This window comes from Somniosus microcephalus, chromosome 13 (assembly GCF_052327205.1).
Source record: "Somniosus microcephalus isolate GS21.2 chromosome 13, FLI_Smic_1.0, whole genome shotgun sequence".
In the NCBI taxonomy this organism is placed as follows: Eukaryota; Metazoa; Chordata; class Chondrichthyes; order Squaliformes; family Somniosidae; genus Somniosus; species Somniosus microcephalus.
Genome location: NC_140999.1, coordinates 122291257 through 122313313, shown reverse-complemented (window position 1 = coordinate 122313313; position 22057 = coordinate 122291257).

The window sequence follows — 22057 nt, the reverse complement described above, 5'->3', positions numbered from 1 at the left end:
CCGAGGCGGGAGAGCTTAAAGGCTTGAGAGGGAGCAGTCAGAGGCACCGACGCCCACAACCCCGAGACCGGAGAAGCAGCGGACCTGCGCGGGAGCAGCCTGAGGCGGGAGAGCTTAAAGGCTTGAGAGGGAGCAGTCAGAGGCACCGAGGCCCACAGCCCCGAGACCGGAGAAGCAGCGGACCTGCGCGGGAGCAGCCCGAGGCGGGAGAGCTTAAAGGCTTGAGAGGGAGCAGTCAGAGGCATACCAATCCAGGTTCCAGGAGAGAGGTAAAAAGTAATCCAAGTGTGACGTCACCAGGGAGCAGGTAAGTGATTGGTTGGTGAGTATTTCTCTCTTTTCAATACAAGCTTGAATTCTGTGGTGTTACATTTCTGTGGTGTAGTGGGGATAGTTGGGAAATAAAGCGCCCTAGAGTATACCTGTAACTGGGGTATTGAATAAATTTTTTAATTAATTAAAGGAGTAAGTCATGGCAGGAGAGCTCAGACCCGTGTTCTGCTCCTCTTGCTCCATGTGGGAAGTCAGGGATGCTGCCAGTGTCCCTGACGACCATGTGTGCGGGAAATGCATCCAGCTGCAGCTACTTGTAGACCGCATTGCGGCGCTCGAGCTGCGGGTGGATGAATTTTGGAGCATGTGCGATGCTGAGAGGGTCGTGGATAGCACGTTTAGCGAGTTGTTCACGCCTCAGGGTAGGGCAGCACAGGGGGTGACCATCAGGCGGAGCAACAAAGGCAGGCAGGTAGTGCAGGGAACCCCTGCGGACATCCCCCTTTCAAACAAGTATACCGCTTTGGATACTGTTGAGGGGGATGACTCACCAGGGGAAGGCAGCAGCAGCCAACTTCCTGGCACTGGGGGTGCTCCTGCTGCCCAGGAAGGGGGGAAAAAGAGTGGGAGAGCAATAGTGGTAGGGGATTCTATAGTAAGGGGAACAGATAGGCGTTTCTGTGGCCGTAGACGTGAATCCAGGATAGTTTGTTGCCTCCCTGGTGCCAGGGTCAAGGATGTCACTGAGCGGCTGCAGGGCATTCTGGAGGGGGAGGGTGAACAGACAGTGGTCGTGGTCCACATTGGTACCAACGACATAGGTAAAAAGAGGGATGAGGTCCTGCAGCAAGAATTTAGGGAGCTAGGTGAAGGATTAAAGAACAGGACCTCAAGGGTTGTAATCTCTGGATTACTCCCGGTGCCACGTGCTAGTGAGTATAGGAATAGGAAGATAGAACAGATGAATGTGTGGCTAAAGGGATGGTGCAGGGGGGAGGGCTTTAGTTTCCTGGATCACTGGGTCTGCTTCTGGGAAAGGTGGGACTTGTACAAGTCGGACGGTTTACACCTGAACCAGAGGGGAACCAATATCCTTGCGGGGAGATTTGCTAGCACTGCTGGGGGGGGTTTAAACTAACTTGGCAGGGGGATGGGGTACAGAGTGGAGCTATAGTAGGGGGTGATTTACAGCCAAATACAGAGGGAAAAACAAGTCAGCTGGGAAGGCAGAGCAAATATGTGAAGGCAAAAGAGAATATGGCAGGGCTGGAAGGTATTTATTTTAATGCAAGGAGCCTTGCAAGTAAGGTGGATGAACTGAAGTTGTTGTTGAACACATGGGAGTACGATATTGTTGCTATCACGGAGACATGGTTGAGGGAGGGTCAGGACTGGCAGCTCAATATTCCGGGGTATAGAATCTTCAGGCGAGACAGAGGGGGGTGTAAAAGGGGAGGGGGTGTTGCAATATTAATTAAGGAGTCAATTACTGCTGTAAGGAGGGATGATATATTAGCGGGTTCCTCTAATGAGGCCATATGGGTAGAACTTAAAAACAAAAGGGGGGCAAGCACTTTGCTGGGAGTGTACTATAGGCCCCCAAACAGTCAGGGGGAGATAGAGGAACAGATATGTCGGCAAATCTCAGAAAAGTGCGAAAATAATAGGGTAATAATAGTGGGGGATTTCAACTTCCCCAATATAAATTGGGATAGTCAGAGTGTGAAAGGCTTAGAGGGTGCAGAATTCTTAAAGTGCATCCAGGAGAGCTTTTTGAGCCAACATGTAGAAAGTCCTAGAAGAGAGGGGGCGGTACTGGACCTAATTCTGGGGAATGTAGCCGGGCAAGTGGTGGAAGTGTCAGTAGGAGAGCATTTTGGCGACAGTGACCATAATTCGGTGAGATTTAAGGTGGTCATGGAAAAAGACAAAGACGGCCCGGAAATAAGGGTTCTAAATTGGGGGAGGGCCGATTTTAATATGATAAGGCAGGATCTGGCCAAAGTGGACTGGGAGCAGCTACTTATAGGAAAATCCGCATCAAAACAGTGGGAGACTTTCAGAAGGGAAATAGAGAGAGTACACCGCCAACATGTTCCTGTAAAGGTCAAGGGTGGGACCAACAAGCAAAGGGAACCTTGGATGACAAGGGATATACAAAAATGCATTAGAAATAAAAGGGGGGCTTTTGGCAGTTACAAAAGACTAAAGACGGAAGAAGCCCTAGAGGAGTATAAAAAATGCAGGGGCATACTTAAAAAAGAAATTAGGAGGGCGAGGAGGGGCCATGAAATAACACTGGCGAGCAAAATAAAGGAAAATCCTAAGATGTTTTATAAGTATATTAAGGGCAAGAGGATAACCAGGGAAAGGGTAGGGCCCATTAGGGACCAAAGTGGCAATCTGTGTGTAGAGCCAGATGATGTAGGCGGGGTTTTAAATGAATTTTTTGCATCTGTGTTCACTATGGAGAAAGACGATGCAGACATAGAAATCGGGCAAGGGGGCTGTGACATACTTGAACATATTAGCATCGAGAGGGAGGAGGTGCTAGCGGTTTTAGCAGGCCAAAAAGTGGATAAATCCCCAGGCCCAGACGAGATGTATCCCAGGCTGCTGTGGGAGGCAAAGGAGGAGATTGCAGGGGCTCTGACACAAATTTTCAGAACCTCTCTGGCCACAGGGGATGTACCAGAGGACTGGAGAACAGCTAACGTAGTACCATTATTCAAGAAGGGTAGCAGGGATAAACCAGGGAATTACAGGCCAGTGAGCCTAACATCTGTGGTAGGGAAATTATTGGAAAAAATTCTGAGGGACAAAATTAGTCTCCACTTGGAGAGGCAAGGATTAATCGGGGATAGTCAGCATGGCTTTGTCAAGGGTAAATCATGTCTGACAAATCTGATTGAATTTTTCGAGGGGGTGACTAGGGGGGTGGATGAGGGAAATGCTGTGGATGTGGTTTACATGGACTTCAGTAAAGCTTTTGACAAAGTCCCGCATAGGAGACTGGTCAAGAAGGTAAGAGCCCATGGGATCCAGGGTGCCTTGGCGCGTTGGATCCTAAACTGGCTGAGTGGCAGGAGGCAGAGGGTGATGGTCGAAGGTTGCTTTTGTGACTGGAAGCCTGTGTCCAGTGGGGTACCTCAGGGATCGGTGCTGGGTCCCTTGTTGTTTGTGATCTACATAAATGACTTGGATGAGAATGTAAAAGGTATGATCAGTAAGTTCGCAGATGACACGAAAATTGGTGGGGTGGTAAATTGCGAGGAGGAAAGCCTCAGGCTACAGGACGATATAAACGGGCTGGTCAGATGGGCGGAAAAGTGGCAAATGGAATTTAACCCTGAAAAGTGCGAGGTGATGCATTTTGGACGGACAAATAAGGCAAGGGAATACACAATGAGTGGTAGGACCCTAGGAAGTACAGAGGGTCAGAGGGACCTTGGTGTACATGTACATAGATCCCTGAAGGCAGCGGAACAGGTAGATAGGGTGGTTAAAAAGGCATATGGGATACTTGCCTTCATTAGCCGAGGCATGGAATATAAGAGCAGGGAGGTTATGATGGAGCTGTACAAAACGCTGGTGAGGCCACAGCTGGAGTACTGTGTGCAGTTCTGGTCGCCTCACTATAGGAAGGATGTGATTGCTTTGGAGAGGGTGCAGAGAAGATTCACCAGGATGTTACCTGGGATGGAGCGCCTCAGCTATGAAGACAGGCTGGACAGGCTGGGGTTGTTTTCCTTGGAGCAAAGAAGGCTGAGGGGGGACCTGATTGAGGTGTACAAAATGATGAGGGGCATAGATAGGGTAGATAAAGAGGAACTTTTCCCCTTAGTAGGGGGGTCAATAACAAGGGGGCATAGATTCAGGGTAAGGGGCAGGAGATTTAGAGGGGATTTGAGGAGGAACTTTTTCACCCAGAGGGTGGTTGGTATGTGGAACTCAATGCCTGAAAGGGTGGTAGAGGCAGGAACCCTCACAACATTCAAGAAGCATTTGGATGAGCACTTGAAATGCCATTGCATACAAGGCTATGGACCAAATGCTGGAAAATGGGATTAGACTGGACAGGGATGGATGGGCGGCGCGGACACGATGGGCCGAAGGGCCTCTTTCTGTGCTGTAAAACTCTATGGGCTAGATTTTCAGTTGCTTGCGCCAGCAGTTAGCGCCTTAAGAGAAGTGATTTTCGGGCGCTATGCGTGTAGCGCCTGGGCGCAGCGCAGTTTGCGCCCCGCCCCAAATTAAGTTGCCCGTTAGCGCCGGCGCAAAGTTTAGCGGCCGCCCGGATGCGCGCGCAGAAAATGACGTCACATCCTCGTGTAACGCCCTTTGGCCGCCCCGAATCCAAACTTCAGTCGGACCGCCCCATTGTGCGCCTGGCGTCCAGAGCGTTTGTAAAATGGAACGCAACACACCCTGGGGAGCGCAAATTAAAGGGCACTCGTACAAAAGGCACTCTGCATGTGTTGTGTGGAAGTAAGCTGTGTGTTGTTCTGAACGGACTATTTATGTTTCCGGGCACCAATAATTCCTCCTCCTCCTCCTCCTCCTCCTCCTCCTCCTCCTCCTCCTCCTCCTCCTCCTCCTCCTCCTCCTCCCCCTCATCCTCATCCCAGACTTTGCATTTGAAAAAAATACATGCACCCTTCCCCTTTAAGAGCTCACTGGCACCAGAGTGTCTGCCGTGCGCTGCGCCCGAGCTCGGGTGTTGCGCTCTCCACCGCCGGCTTAGCGCCTAAAGATACTAGTGGAACGCCTCTTTTAGCGCTCCACCAACCTCTTAGGGCGAAGCCACTGAATTTCCGGCAACGGGGCGCTACTTTGGGGCGGGCGATAACTTCGGGCGGGCACTAAGCTTAGCGCCCCAAAACTGTCTATACTGAAAATCTAGCCCTATGACTCTATGACTAACAGAAAGCTGAATGCTGCAACTTTTGACAGCTCGCGGCCATTCTGCTTTCTGTGCCAGTGAGATGAGGGACTCCCAAGACCTGAAGGAAGGAAGGCTGTAAAGGTAAGTAAAACTTCTTTAAACACTTTACACACACCAAACACACTTACCTCTTCACTCATGCACCCATCACTCACCTGAACACCGGACATCTCAAACCCTCCAAGTCCGACAGCCCGCCTCGCTAACTTGGCATGGTTTGGAGCCGTCGGGAATCCCACACTTCAGGGATAAAAATAGGGATTGGGCTAAAAACTGCCTGTTAACTACCTGTTAACAGGCAGTTAATTGGCACTAATCCCCTTCCCACCTCGGAGAGGCGGATCCCAGCACAGGTCGGGTATCCGCCTCCTTTGAAACTGGCATGGAGGCGGGTTGGGGGTGGGATGGGTTCGTGTCCCCTGATTTCGAGATTTTAACCCCCCACACGCCTCCAATCCCGCCTCCACGGCCCAGTGAAAATCCTGCCCACTATGTCTATCGAGACCAGCCTGAGCAGTTCTGCATGATTCCAGTAACTACATGCACCTCTGAAATGGTTCAAAGGGTGAAACAGAGGCTGTGACATTTTGAGAGTAGGGTGCTCCTATTGAAGTTTCAGTATGGCTGCCTGTATTGCTGTCATCGTGATGTGTCTTACAAAATATATTGCCATATTTGGATACAGAAAAGGATCGAAAGAGATAATTAATCCTTCCAACAACATCAGTAATCATATCTGATTCCCCAACTTTTATTTTTGGCATAGTTTTAATGAAAGCTAAGATTAAAAATTCAAAAACTGAATTGTACAAGTTGCAGCAAAAAATGATTGGAAGGTGCAGATTTTTCATATAAATACATAGAAGTGAAAACACTGAATCATAGAATCATAGAAATTTACAGCACAGGAGAAGGCCATTCGGCCCATCGTGTCTGCGCTGGTCAAAAAAGAGCTATCCACCCTAATCCCACTTTCCATCTCTTGGTCCATAGCCTTGCAGGTTACGGCACTTCAAGTGCATATCCAAGTACTGTTTAAATGTGGTGAGTGTTTGTGCCTCGACCACCCTTTCAGGCAGCGAGTTCCAGAACCCCACCACCCTCTCGGTGAAAAAAGTTCTCCCCAACTCCCTGCTAATCCTTCTACCAATTACTTTAAAGCTATGCCCCTGTTAAGTGACCTCTCTGCTAAGGGAAATAGGTGCTTCCTATCCACTCTATCTAGGCTCCTCATAATTTTATACACTTCAATTAAGTCTCCCCTCAGCCTCCTCTGTTCCAAGGAAAACAAACCCAGCCTATCCAATCTTTCTTCATTGCTAAAATTCTCCAGTCCTGGCAACATCCTCATAAATCTTCCCTGCAGTGCAATCATATCTTTTCTGTAATGTGGTGATGAGAATTATACACAGTATTCTAGCTGTGGCCTAACTAATGTTTTTTACAGTTCTAGCATAACCTCTCTGCTCTTATATTCTATGCCTCGACTAATAATAGAAAGTATCCCATATGCCTTCTTAACCACCTTATCTACCTGTCCTGCTACCTTCAGGGATCTACGGACCTGCACTCCAAGGATCCTCTGTTCCTCTACATTTCTCAATATCCTACCATTTATTGTGTATTCCCTTGTCTTGTTAACCCTCCCCAAATGCATTACCTCACACTTCTCCAGGTTGAATTCCATTTGCCACTTTTCTGCCCACCTGACCAGTCCATTGATATCTTCCTGCAGTCTACAGCTTTCTTCCTCACTATCAACCACACGGCCAATGTTTGTATCATCTACAAACTTCTTAATCGTGCCCCCTACATTGAATTCTAAATCATTGATGTATACCACAAAAAGCAAGGGACCTAGTACTGAGCCCTGTGGAACCCCACTGGAAACAGACTTCCAGTCACAAAATCACCCATCGACCATTTCCCTTTGCTTCCTGCCACTGAGCCAATTTTGGATCCAACTTGCCACTTTCCCTTGGATCCCATGGGCTATACTTTTCTTCACCAGTCTGCCATGTGGGACCTTGTTAAAGGCCTTGCTAAAATCCATGTAGACCACATCAAATGCACTACCCCCATCGACCCCCCTCATTACCTCCTCAAAAAATTCAATCAAGTTAATCAGACATGAGTTTACCTTCACAAATCCATGCTGACTGTCCTTGATTAATCTGTGACTTTCTAAATAATGGTTTATACTGTCCCTCAGAATTTTTTCCAATAATTTTCCCACCATCGAGGTTAGACTGACTGGCCTATAATTTCTTGGTCTATCCCTTTCTCACTTTTTAAACAATGGCACAACGTTAACAGTCCTCCAGTCCTCTGGCACCATGCCTGTAGCCAGAGAGGGTTAGAAAATGATGGTCAGAGCCTCTGTTATTTCCTCCCTTGCCTCTCTTAACAGTCGGGGATACATTTCATCCAGGCCTAGCAACTTATCAACTTTCAAAGATGCTAAACCTCTTAATACTTCCTCTCTCTCTATGTTTATCCCATCTAATAATTCACACTCCTCCTTCTTAACTACAATGTCTGTAGAGTCCCTCTCTTTTGTGAAGGCAGACACAAAGTATTCATTAAGAACCATACCCACATCTTCCGCCTCCACACATAGGTTACCTTTTTGGTCTCTAATAGGCCCTACTCTTTCATTAGTTATTCTCTTACTCTTTATGTATTTATGAAACATCTTTAGGTTTTCCTTGATTTTACTTGCCAATATTTTTTCATGCCCTCTCTTTGCTTTCCTAATTTCATTTCTAATTTCAACCTTGCACTTTCTATACTCCTCTAGACTTTCTGTAGCATTGAGCTCCCGGTATCTGACATAGAAACATAGAAACATAGAAGATAGGAGCAGGAGTAGGCCATTCGGCCCCTCGAGCCTGCTCCACCAGTCAATGAGATCATGGCTGATCATTCAAGTTCAGTACCCTGTCGCTGCCGTCTTCCCATATCCCTTGATCCTTTTAGCCCGAAGAAATATATCTAACTCCTTCTTGAATATATTTAATGAATTGGCCTCAACTGCCTTCAGTGGTAGAGAATGCCACAGGTTCACCACTGTCTGTGTGATGAAATTCCTCCTCATCTCTGTCCTAAATGGCTTACCCCTTATCCTTAGACTGTGACCCCTGGTTCTGGACTCCCCGGCCATTGGGAACATCCTTCCTGCATCTAGTCTGTCTAGTCCTGCCAGAATTTTATAAGTTTCAATGAGATCCCCTCTCATTCTTCTAAACTCCAGCGAGTACAAGCCCAATCGACCCAATCTCTCCTCATACATCATTCCTGCCATCCCAGGTATCAGTCTGGTGAATCTTCGCTGCACTCCCTCCATGGCAAGAACATCCTTCCTCAGATAAGGTGACCAAAATTGTACACAATACTCAAGATGTGGTCTCACCAAGGCCCTGTACAACTGCAGCAAGACATCCTTGTTCCTGTACTCGAACCCTCTCCCTACGAAGGCCAACATACTATTTGCCTTCTTAACCACCTGCTGCACCTGCATGCTTACCTTCAGCGACTGGTGCACAAGGACACCCAGGTCTCGTTGCACTTCCCCTTCTCCCAATCTATTGCCATTCAGATAATAATCTGCCTTCCTGTTTTTGCCACCAAAGTGGATAACCTCGCATTTATCCACATTATACTGCATCTGCCCTGCATCTGCCCAATTACCCAACCTGTCCAAATCATACTGGAGTTTCTCAGCGTCCTCCTCACAGCACACACGCCCACCCAGCTTTGTGTCGTCTGCAAACTTGGAGATATTAGAAACATAGAAACATAGAAGATACGAGCAGGAGTAGGCCATTCGGCCCCTCGAGCCTGCTCAGCCATTCAATGCGATCATGGCTGATCATCCAAGTTCAGTACCCGGTCCCTGCTTTCTCCCCATACCACTTGATCCCTTTAGCCTTAAGAAATATATCGAACTCCTTCTTGAATATATTTAATGAATTGGCCTCTACTGCCTTCTGTGGTAGAGAATTCCACAGGTTCACCACTCTCTGGGTGAAGAAATTCCTCCTAATTTCTCTCCTAAATGGCTTACCCCTTATCCTTAGACTGTGACCCCTGGTTCTGGACTCCCCGGCCATTGGGAACATCCTTCCTGCATCTAGTCTGTCTAGTCCTGCCAGAATTTTATAAGTTTCAATGAGATCCCCTCTCATTCTTCTAAACTCCAGCGAGTATAAGCCCAATCGACCCAATCTCTCCTCATACATCATTCTTGCCATCCCAGGTATCAGTCTGGTGAATCTTCGCTGCACTCCCTCCATGGCAAGAACATCCTTCCTCAGATAAGGTGACCAAAACTGCACACAATACTCAAGATGTGGTCTCACCAAGGCCCTGTACAACTGCAGCAAGACATCCTTGTTCCTGTACTCGAACCCTCTCCCTACGAAGGCCAACATACCATTTGCCTTCTTATCCGCCTGCTGCACCTGCATGCTTACCTTCAGCGACTGGTGCACAAGGACACCCAGGTCTCGTTGCACTTCCCCTTCTCCCAATCTATTGCCATTCAGATAATAATAATAATCTGTCTTCCTGTTTTTGCCACTAAAGTGGATAACCTCGCATTTATCCACATTATACTGCATCTGCCCAATTACCCAACCTGTCCAAATCATACTGGAGTTTCTCAGCGTCCTCCTCACAGCACACACGCCCACCCAGCTTTGTGTCGTCTGCAAACTTGGAGATATTAGAAACATAGAAACATAGAAGATACGAGCAGGAGTAGGCCATTCGGCCCCTCGAGCCTGCTCAGCCATTCAATGCGATCATGGCTGATCATCCAAGTTCAGTACCCGGTCCCTGCTTTCTCCCCATACCACTTGATCCCTTTAGCCTTAAGAAATATATCGAACTCCTTCTTGAATATATTTAATGAATTGGCCTCTACTGCCTTCTGTGGTAGAGAATTCCACAGCTTCACCAATCTCTGGGTGAAGAAATTCCTCCTCATTTCAGTCATAAAAGGCCTATCCCTTATGCTTAGACTGTGACCCCTGGTTCTGGATTCCCCGACCATCGGGAACATCCTCCCTGCATCTAGTCTGTCCAGTCCTGCCAGAATTTTATAAGTTTCAATGAGATCCCCTCTCATTCATCTAAACTCCAGCGAGTACAAGCCCAATCGACCCAATCTCTCCTCATATGTCATTCCTGCCATCCCAGGTATCAGCCTGGTGAATCTTCGCTGAACTCCTTCCATGGCAAGAATACCCTTCCTCAGATAAGGCGACCAAAACTGCACACAATACTCAAGCTGTGGTCTCACCAAGGCCCTGTACAACTGCAGCAAGACATCCTTGTTCCTGTACTCAAACCCTCTCGCTATGAAGGCCAACATACCATTTGCCTTCTTAACCGGCTGTTGCACCTGCATGCTTACCTTCAGCGACTGGTGCACAAGGACACCCAGGTCTCGTTGCACTTCCCCTTCTCCCAATCTATTGCCATTCAGATAATAATCTGCCTTCCTGTTTTTGACACCAAAGTGGATAGCCTCACATTTATCCATGTTATATTGCATCTGCCATGCTTCTGCCCAATCACCCAACATGTCCAAATCATCCTGTACTTTCTCGGCATCCTCCTCACAGCACACACACCCACCCAGCTTTGTGTCGTCTGCAAATTTGGAGATATTACATCTAGTTCGCTTGTCTAGATCATTAATATATATTGTGAATAGCTGGGGTCCAAGAACCGATCCCTGCGGTACCCCACTAGTCACTGCCTGCCACTCAGAAAAAGACCCGTTTATTCCAACACTTTGCTTTCTATCTGCCAACCAGTTCTCTATCCAAGTCAATACCTTGCCCCCCAATCCCATGTGCCTTAACTTTAAATGCTAATCTCTTATGTGGGACCTTATCGAAAGCCTTCTGAAAGTCCAAATACACCACAACCACTGGTTCTCCCTTATCTATTTTACCAGTTACATCCTCAAAAAATTCCAGTAGATTAGTCAAGCATGATTTACCTTTTGTAAATCCATGTTGACATTGTATGATCCTCTCATTGTTTTCCAAGTGCTCTGCTATTACATCTTTTATAATGGACTCTAGCATTTTCCCCACTACCGATGTCAGGCTTACCAGTCTATAATTCCCCATTTTCTCTCTACCGCCTTTTTTGAATAGTGGGGTAACATTAGCTACCCTCCAATCCATGGGAACTGTTCCAGAGTCTATAGAATTTTGGAAGATGACCAGCAATGTATCTACTATTTCTAGGGCCACTTCCTTAAGTACCCTAGGATGTAGATTATCAGGCCCTGGGGATTTATCGGCCTTCAATCTCGTCAATTTCCCTAACACCATTTCCCTACAAATACTGATTTCTTTCAGTTCCACCCTCTCATTAGACCCTATGTTCCCCGACATCTCTGGGAGGTTATTTGTGTCCTTCTTTGTGAAGACAAAACCAAAGTATGTATTTAATTGGTCTGCCATTTCTTTGTTCCCCATTATACATTTTCCTGATTCTGACTGCAAGGGACCTACACTTGACTTCACCAATCTTTTCCTCTTCACATATCTATAGAAGCTTTTACAGTCAGTTTTTATGTTCCCTGAAAGCTTACTCTCACACTCTGTTTTCCCCTTCTTAATTAATCCCTTTGTCCTCCTTTGTTGAATCCTAAAATGCTCCCAATCCTCAGGTTTGCTGCTTTTTCTGGCCAATTTATATGTCCTCTCCTTGGATCTTATGCTATCCCTAATTTCCCTAGTTAGCCACGGTTGATTCACCTTTTTTGTTTTATTTTTATGCCAAACAGGGATGAACAAATTTTTTAGTTCATCCATGTGATCTTTAAATGTTTGCCATTGCCTATCCACCGTCAACCCTTTAAGTAACATTCCCCAATCCATCCTACCCAACCCGCGCCTCATACCATCGTAGTTTCCTTTATTTAATTCAGGACCCTAGTCTCTGAGGCAAATACTTCAGTCTCCATCTTAATGAAGAATTCTATCATATTATAATCGCCCTGCCCCAAGGGGCCTCGCACAACAAGATTGCTCATTATTCCTTTCTCATTACATAATACCCAGTCTAAGATGGCCTGATCTCTAGTAGGTTCCTCAATATATTGGTCCAGGAAACCATCCCGTATACACTCCAGGAATTCCTCCTCCACAGTATTGTTACTAATTTGGTTAGCCCAATCTATATGTAGATAAAAGTCACCCAAGATATCTGCTGTGCCCTTATTGCAGGCGTCTCTAAGGTCCCATTTAATGCCATCCCCAACCTTCGCATTATTGTTTGGGGGTCTGTATACAACTCCCACTAATGTTTTCTGTCCCTTGGTATTTCTCAGCTCTACCCATACAGATTCTACATCATCAGAGCTAATACCCTTCCTTACAATTGTGTTAGTCTCCTCTTTAACCAGCAATGCTACCCCACCTCCTTTTCCTTTTTGCCTGTCTTTCCTGAATATTGAATACCCCTGGATGTTGAGCTCCCAGCCCTGGTCACCCTGGAGCCATGTTTCCGTAATCCCAATCATATCATATCCGATTACATCTATTTCCACAGCTAATTCATCCACCTTATTCCGAGTGCTCCTCGTATTAAGACACAAAGGCCTAGAAATTCGGTGGGGTTAGCGCCCAATTAGAGGCGTTAGAGGGCCTTGCGCCGGAATTATAGCCGCGATCGAAATTGCGTTGGGCCCTACCATCGGCGTTAGCCAGTAGCGCTGCGCCGGCACCGATGACGTCATCGGTGTGCGCAGCATCCCGGTTGCCGTGGTAACGCGGCCGGACGCCCAAATTCAGTTGCGGCCGCCTCGCCCATGGCAGTCGCAACCAACGATTGTTCAACGGGATGTTGCAGCACGTAGCGCCGGCGCATTAAGGTGGAGCGGCGGCCGGCCGCTTTCCCGGTGGCCGCCTGCCCGCACCTCCCTCCCCGGACTCCTCCACCACCCCCCCGCGGCACTGATGTGTGTGGCCCGCGAGCCCAGCACTTCTCCGAGGTGCCGGGCTCATTTGTCGGGCGAATTGACCGGTCAGCGGTCGACTGCAGGCAGCTCCTCCTTAACAGAAGGAGGAGGCCTGCAGTACCCCAGCCTGCCGCACCGCATCGGGTGCCGCAGCGGGGGATTAGCGCCGCAAACCTGCATTCAGCGCCCATAGCGAGGCGCTGAAACCCTTCATTAGCACCCGCAGCCATCTGGGCGCGGGGCAGCTGAATTTTTGGCGGGCGCAGCGGCAATTATCGCGGGCGCAAAATTTCGGGCGCAAAAGCCCTGGCGGAGGCAAACCTAATTTCTAGGCCAAAGCCTTCAGGCTTGTTTTTTTAACACTCTTAGACATTTTAGAATTATTATTTACTGTGGCCATGTTTGATTTAAACCCTTGATTACTCTGACTGCCACTTTTGCTTTTCTCCTTCCTGTCTTTTGCTTCTATCCTTGTTTCCCATTCTCTGTCTCCCACCACAGGTTCCCAACCCCCTGCCATTTCAGTTTAAACCCTCCCCCACAGCACTAGCAAACATTCCCCCGAGGATATCAGTCCCAGTCTTGCCCAGATGCAAACTGTCCATTTTGTACTGGTCCCACCTCCCCCAGAACGGGTTCCAATGTCCCAGGAATTTGAATCCCTCCCCCTTGCACTATTCCTCTAGCCACATATTCATCTGAAATATCCTTCTATTTCTACACTGACTAACACGTGGCACTGGTAGCAATCCTGAGATTACTACCTTTGAGGTCCTATTTTTTAATTTACCTCCTAACTCCCTATATTCAGCTTTTAGGACCTCATCCCATTTTTTACCTATATCGTTGGTACCTATATGCACCACGACAACTGGCTGTTCACCCTCCCCTTCCAAAATGCTCTGTAGCCGCACCGAGACATCCTTGACCCTTGCACCAGGGAGGCAACATACCACCCTGGAGTCTCGTTTGTGGCCACAGAAACGCCTATCTATTCCCCTTACAATAGAATCCCCTATTACTATAACTCTCCCACTCTTTTTCCTTCCGTCCTGTGCAGCAGAACAACCCATGGTGCCAGGAAGTTGGCTGCTGCTGCCTTCCTCTGATAAGCCATCTCCCTCAGCAATATCCAAAGCGGTATATCTGTTTGTAGGGGGATGGCCACAGGGGACCCCTGCACTCCCTGCCTGCGCCTACTACTCTGCCTGGTGATCACCCATTCTCTTCCTGCCTGTGCAGCCTTTACCTGCGGTGTGACCAACACCCTAAACTTGCTTTCCATGATGTCCTCAGCATCGTGAATGCTCCAGTATGTATCCATTTGCAGCTCCAGCGCCGCAATGCTGTCTGCCAGTAGCTGCAGCTGGATACACTTCCCACACACATGGTCGCCAGGGACACAGGAATTGTCCCTGATTTCCCACATAGTGCAGGAGGAGCATATCACGGCACCGAGCTGTGCTGCCATGACTTACTCTTTAATTAATTCAAATTAAATTAAATCAAACCAATCCCACCAATTACACTACAATTAAATGATATACTCAAGGGCCCTTGTTTAACAGCAGTCCCCGCTGCACAACAGAGACCCTAGAAACTATAAACCACGAAATTTAAGTTTGGAAAAAACGAGAAAGAGAGAAATGACAAATGCTTCCCTTTTTTCCCTTATCCTACTCTGTAGGCCCCTTGACTTCCAGGAGTCTCTAGATTTGGGAGTCCCACCCTTTTCCTTTGTGGGAACATATTTGCTCTGGACCCTCGCTATCTCCTCCTTGAATGCCTCCCTCTGCTCTAACACTGATTTACCTTCAAGTAGCTGTTTCCAGTCCATTTTTGCTAAATCACAAGTAAAATTGGCCTTTCCCCAATCAAGAACTTTTATACCTGGTCTATCTTTATCCTTTCCCACAACTAAGCTAAGTCTAACTGAATTGTGATCACTACCACCAAAATGGTCTCCTACTGATACCCCTTCCACCTGCCCAGCTTCATTCCCTAAAATAAATCCAGAACTGCCCCCTCTCTTGTTGGGCTTGTTACGTACTGGCTGAAACAGTTCTCCTGAATGCATTTTAAGAATTCTGTGCCCTCTATTCCTTTTACACTAATTCCATCCCAGTTAATATTAGGGTTGTTGGAATCCCCTACTATTACTGCCCTATTGTTTTTGCACTTCTCAGATATTTGCCTACTTATTTGCTCTTCTATCTCTCTCTGACTGTTTGGGGGTCTATAGTACACTCCCAGCATTGTGATTGCCCCTTTTTTGTTCTTCAGTTCAAACAGGCCATTCGGCCCAACCACTCGTTGTCAGTGTTTACCCGACAAGCAAGGAAATAGTCCTAATCACATTTATCGACCCTGTTTCCATATCTTTTTATCCATTTTCTCCTTCATCCACCTATCCAATCTAATTTTGAATGTTGATATAGTTTCGGCCTTAACCAATAACTCTGGAAACTAATTTCATAGCCTCACAATGCTGAATGTAAAAATAAAATCTCCTGCCCTATGCTCTAAAACTCAGCCGTGGTTCAATTGGTAGCCCTCTTATAATTTGAGTCAGAAGGTTGTGGGTTCAATTCCGACTCCAGCGTCTTGAGCGCATAATCTAAGCTGAGACTTCAGTGCAGTACTGAGGGAATTCTGCATTGTCGGAGGTGCCGTCTTTCAGATAAGACGTTAAACTAAGGCAGGTGGATGTAAAAGATCACACAGCACTATTATGAAGAAGAGCAGGAAAGTTCACCTTGGTGTTCTGGCCAATATTTATTCCTCAACCAACACCACTAAAACAGATTATCTGGTCATTATCACATTGCTGTTTGTGGGACCTTGCTGTGTGCAAATTGTCTGCCATGTTTCCTACATTACAGCAGTGACTAAGCTTCAAAAGTACTTCATTGGCTGTAAAGCATATTGGATGTCCTGAAGTCATGAAAGGTGCTATATAAATGCAAGTTTTTCTTTTTATTTTCTCTCATATCTATGACTCCACATTCTTGACCCCTCAACTACTGAAAAAAGTCTGCTTCTACCTACCCTGTTCCATTCTTTCATAATTTTACAAAACTTCAATTATATCTGCATTGTTCAAAAGAAAAAAAGACGCAACTTTTCAAGTCTTTCTGCCTATTGTATTTCTTCACACCAGGCAGCAGTCTCGTGAATCTGTGTTGTACCCGCTCTAAAGCTTCAATGCCCTTCCAATACTGAGGTCTTATTAAGGTAACTTGTTTTACAAATTGTAGCTCCCCAAAATGGCAAATCTATCCCCATGATATTTGATTGTCTATCAGTGCCTGGTCACTCTTTCTTTTTTTGCGGTGTTTTAATTGTTGGCTTGTAGATCTTTATGCAGGAATTTCCATTTCCTGCATCATCAAGCACTTCCAGGTCCTATGTGATGCAGAGTAACGCTCCCTCTGCACTGCTCCAGCAATCTCCCACAGAGATGATAGTTCTTATTTCACTTAGCACTCTGTGGCATCTCTCAGTAAAATGGTCATTTTAATTCCGAATTCAAATAATGCCCATTAGGATGACATTGGATATATGGCACAGAAACAGGCCATTCAGTCCAACCAGTCCATGCCGGCGTTTATGCTCCACACAAGCCTCCTCCCATCTGTCCTCATCTAAATCTATCAGCATAACCCTCTATTCACTTCTCCCTCATATACTTATCTAGCCGCCCCTTAAATGCATGTTAAATACTATTGCTTCAACCATTCCCTGGGGTAGTGAGTTCCACATTCTCACCACTCTTTGGGTAAAGAAGTTTTTTAATTAATTTCCTATTGGATTTCTTGGTGACTATCTTATATTGATGGCCTCTAGTTATGCTCTTCCCCACAAGTAGAAACATTCTCTTTTTATGCATTCTATCAAAACCTTTCATAATTTTAAAGACCTCTATTAGGTCACCCCTCAGCCTTCTTTTTTCAAGAGAAAAGAGACTCAGCCTGTTCATCCTTTCCGAATATATATACCATCACATTTCTGGTATCATCCTCATAAATCTTCTCTGCACCCTCTCCAGTGCCTCTATATAAGAACATAAGAAATAGTAGCAGGAGTAGGCCAATCGGCCCCTCGAGCCTGCTCCGCCATTCAATAAGATCATGGCTGATCTGATCCTAACCGCCAATCTACTATCACAGAACCATCTCCTGAATCTAACAGAATTAGACACACGAAATAGGAGCAGGATCAGGTTACACGGCCCCTGGGCCCGCTCCGCTACCCACAGGGCCATGCCCGATCCGAACCTAGACTCATGTCCAAATTCCTGCCCGCTCCCCGTAACCCTTAATTCCCTTTACTTCTAGGAAACTGTCTATTTCTGTTTTAAATTTATGTAATGATGTAGCTTCTACAGCTTTTTGGGGCAGCATATTCCATGGACCTACCACCCTCTGAGTGAAGTAGTTCCTCCTCATCTCAGTTTTGAAAGAGCAGCCCCTTATTCTAAGACTATGCCCCCTAGTTCTAGTTTCACCCATCATCGGGAACATCCTCCCCGCATCCACCCGATCCAACCCCTTCACAATCTTATATGTTTCAATAAGATCGCCTCTCATTCTTCTGAACTCCAATGAGTAGAGTCCCAATCTACTCAACCTCTCTTCATATGTCCATCCCCTCATCACCGGGATTAACCGAGTGAACCTTCTTTGTACTGACTCGAGAGCAAGTATGTCTTTTCTTAAGTATGGACACCAAAACTGTATGCAGTATTCCAGGTGCGGTCTCACCAATACCTTGTACAACTGAAGCAATACCTCCCTATTTTTATATTCTATCCCCCTAGCAATGAAAGCCAACATTCCATTGGCCTTCTTAATCACTTGCTGCACCTGCATACTAACCTTTTGAGTTTCGTGCACCAGGACCCCCAGATCCCTTTGTACTTCAGTACTTTCCAGTTTCTTGCCATTAAGATAATAACTTGCTCTACGATTTTTCCTGCCAAAGTGCATAACCTCACACTTTCCAGTATTGTATTCCATCTGCCAAATCTCTGCCCACTTACTTAGCCTGTCTATGTCCCCTTGCAGGTTTTTTATGTCCTCCTCACTCACTACTTTCCCTCCCATCTTAGTATCATCTGCAAACTTTGATATGTTACACTCGGTCCCCTCCTCCAAATCGTTAATATAGATTGTAAAGAGTTGGGGACCCAGCACTGACCCCTGTGGAACACCACCAGTTACTGATTGCCAGTCTGAGAATGAACCATTTATCCCAACTCTCTGCCTTCTGTTAGATAGCCAATCCTCTATCCATGCCAGAATATTAACCCCAATCCCGTGATTTTTTATCTTAAGCAATAATCTTTTGTGTGGCACCTTGTCAAATGCCTTTTGGAAGTCTAAATACACTACGTCCACTGGTTCCCCTTTATCCACCCTATATGTTACTTCCTCAAAGAATAACCTTTTTATAACATGATGACCAGAACAGTATGCAGTACTCTAGGTGTTAGCTGTGGCTCAGTTGGTAGCACTCTCGCCTCTGTTTCAGAGGCATGTGGGTACATAGTCCCACTCAAGAGACATGAGCACAAAAATCTAGGCTGATATTTCAGTGCAGCACTGAGAGAATACTGCACTGTCGAAGATGCTGGCCTAGAATTTCGGTGGGCTGTGCCGCCAGTTAGTGCCTAAAGAGGGCACTCAGTGGCTTTAGCACCACTGGCCACGCCTCCCGCGATATTTAGCGGGGCGCTAATGGCGGCGTTAGCCTGTAGCACTGCGCCACCACCGATGACGTAATCGGTGTGCGCAGCGCCCCGCTACCGCCCCGATCACGATATTTGGTCGCGCCCGCCTCTGTAACACCGGTCGCAAATCATGCCCAGTTCACGGGGCCTACCTGTGGCGGTAGTGGCGCAAATTAAGGTGGAGGTGTGGAGCGGCCATTTTTTTTGGTGGCCGCCTGCCAGCACCTCCGTCCCCGGCCTCCTGATCCCCCCCCCCCCCGGGCAGTGACGGCTGTGTCCCGAGAGCCCGGCACTTCTCCTCAGTGCCGGGCTCTTTTGCCGGCACTCGCGATCGGTCATCGCGCTGGTGCAGGCCCCTCCCCCTTAAGAAGGGGAGGAAGGCCTGCAGTACCGCAGCGAGCTGTGCCGCAGCGTGTGGTGCTGCGGCACGTTGCGCTGCGATATTCAGTTTGAGCGCCCCAAGAGGGACGTGGGGCGCCTCGAGCAGCGCCCTGCGTCCCTGTTGGGGCGCTCAAACTGAATTTATGGCGGGCGCAACGGCTCCGTTCGCAGCGGTAATTCCGGCGCCCAGGGAAGCTTGGCACCCCATTTGGGGCTCCACCGAATTTCTAGGCCGCTGTCTTTTGGATGAGACGTTAAACCAAGGACCCGTCTGCTCCCTCCGGTGGATGTAAAAGGTCCAATGGCACTATTTTGAAGAAGAGCAGGGGAGTTGTACCCTGGCCAATATTTATCCCTCAACCAACATTAAAAAAAACATATTGTCTGGTCATTATCACATTGCTGTTTGTGGGAGCTTGCTGAGCGCAAATTCGCTGCCACATTTCCTACATTACAACAGTGACTACACTTCAAAAGTACTTCATTGGCTTTAAAGCGCTTTGGTATGTCCAGTGGATGTGAAAGGCGCTATATAAATGCAAGTCTTTCTTTTTCTAAGTGTGGTCTAACCAAGGTTTAGCATAACGTCCCTACTTTTCAATTCTAGCCCTCTAGAAGTAAACCCTAGTGCTTGGTTTGCTTTTTTATGGCCTTGCTAACCTGTGTCGTAACTTTTAGTGATTTGTGTATTTGTACTCCAAGATCCCTTTGTTGCTCTACCCCACCTAGACTGGCACCCTCCAAGTAAAAAGTGACCTCCATATTCTTCCTACCAAAATGTAATGCCTCACATTTATCTGTGTTGAACTTCATTTGCCAATTATATACCCATTCTGCAAGATTATTAATGTCCTCCTGTAATTGGTTGCAGTCCTCCTCAGTATTGACTATCCCCCCCAATTTGGTGTCATCCGCAAATTTAGAAATTGTATTTTTGATTCCAAAGTCTAAATCGTTAATGTAAATTGTGAACAACAATGGCCCCAGCACTGATCCTTTTGGAACACCACTACCCACCTTCTGCCATTGTGAATAGCTACCCTTTACCCCCTACTCTCTGCTTTCTGCCTTGAAACCAGCTAGCTATCCATTCTGCTACTTGTCCCCTGACTCCACATTCTCTGATCTTGTTCATCAGCCTATTATGGGGTACCTTATTGAAGGCCTTTGGAAAATCTAGATAAATTGCATCTACTGCATTACCATTGTCCACTTTCTCTGTTACCTCTTCAAAAATTTCAATGATGTTGGTCAAGCACGACTTTCTCTTTTGAAATCCATGGCGACTATTCCTTATTATATTTTGGGTTCTAAATGTTCTTCTATTTTCTCCTTTAGTAGGAATTCCATTATTTTTCTGACCACCAATGTTAAGCTGACTGGTCTGTAATTCCCTGGACATGTTCCAGCCCCCTTCTTGAATATCAGTATTATGTTAGCTATCTGCCAGTCCTCTGGCACTACACCTTTTTTCTAACAAATTATTAAATATGTTTAGAAATGCCTCTGCTATCTCTTCCCTAGATTCTTTTAAAATGCATGGATGCAATCCGTCTGGACCAGGGGTTTTATCCTCTTTGAGTCTGATTAGTTTATTTAATATATCCCCTCTTTTTATTTTAAATGCACTTATCTCATTACTAATCTCATCATCCAATGTCATGTCCACCTGTTGTATTTCCCTTGTAAATACTGAAGCAAAATAATTATTTAATATTTCTGTCATCTCTCCTCGTTACCTATGGTATTATCCTGTCTATCCCTTAATGGCCCTATTCCCATCCAAACCTTCCTTTTTTTATTGATGTGCCTGTAAAATATTTTACTACTTTATTTTATTTTCCTTGATAATTTAATTTCATAGTTGCTCTTTGCCTTCCTAATTGTTTTTTGACTTCTCTCCTAATCTCTTCATATTCTCCCTTATCATGCACTCTGCTGCTGTCCATGTACTTAATGTATACCTTTTTCCTTACTCTCAATTGTTCCCTTATGGCTTTATTCATCCATGGAGTCTCATTAGTGTTTAGTTTGTTCTTTCCTTTTAGCGGAATATATTGTTCCTGCACTCTGTTGAGCACTGATTTAAATGTTTCCCATTGCTGTTCTACATCGTTCTTTGCCAATATTGTTGCCCATTTTTTCCCCCAAGTTCTATTCTCAGCCCCTCAAAATCAGCTTTTCTCCAATCTATTAATCTGCTTTTCGTCATACTTATGTCCTTCTCAATTATCATCTTAAAGGGTATTATATTATGGTCACTATTGCCTAGATGCTCCCCTACTCTTACTTCTTTTATCTGCTCTAGTTCATTCCCCAGATCCTAGATCCAATAGTGAATCCTCTCTGGTTGGGCTTTTTACATACTGGGTTAGAAAGGAGTCCCTTATCCCCTTTACCTACCTCTTCTGTCCGATTAATATTGGAGAAGTTAAAATCCCCCATGATTATTATTCTGTGTTTTTTAGTCATTTCCCTAATTTGTCTACGTATTTCTTCCTCCACCTCCCTTCTAGTATTAGGTGGTTTGTAGACTACGCCTATTAGTGTGAATGATCATTTATTATCTTTTATCTCTATCCATATGGATTCTATTTTTGTCTTGCTGATAGCTGCGTCACTTTTTTCTACTGCCATTTTATTATCCCTAATAAGTACAACTACTCCACCTCTCCTTTTTCCCTCTCTATCTTTTCTAAATATTTTATACCCTGCAATATTTAATTCCCAGTCCTGATTT